Here is a 371-nt window from a genome sequence, read left to right on the forward strand (position 1 = left end):
TAACCCAAGCTTGATTAATCCCTTTAGAGTGTCTCGCACACTCTAAGCAATTAAAGAGAAAATAAATAAATAAGTTCCTATGATCACTAACCTGATCTGGAGTTGGACTTGGTACTGTAGGAGCATGTTTAGTTGCTGAAGCCTTCAGGGGATTTCCTTTTGTCCTTCATCAAATTTCCCAACTCTTGTAGCTTTTTTTCAATTTTCTCTATTCTGGCACCCTGATCAGTGAGTTTTCCATCTATTCTGATCAGCAAATTCAGGATCATCTCATTGGAGATTTGTGAGGGTGTTGTTGTTGCTTGAGTAGAAGTAGCTTGCTCATCCCTCAGAGCATTCTTGGAAGTCTTGACAAATGTTTCTCCATACAA

The sequence above is a fragment of the Theobroma umbraticum genome, unplaced genomic scaffold, assembly GCF_002168275.2.
Source record: "Theobroma umbraticum cultivar Fairchild unplaced genomic scaffold, ASM216827v3 scaffold_251.0, whole genome shotgun sequence".
In the NCBI taxonomy this organism is placed as follows: Eukaryota; Viridiplantae; Streptophyta; class Magnoliopsida; order Malvales; family Malvaceae; genus Theobroma; species Theobroma umbraticum.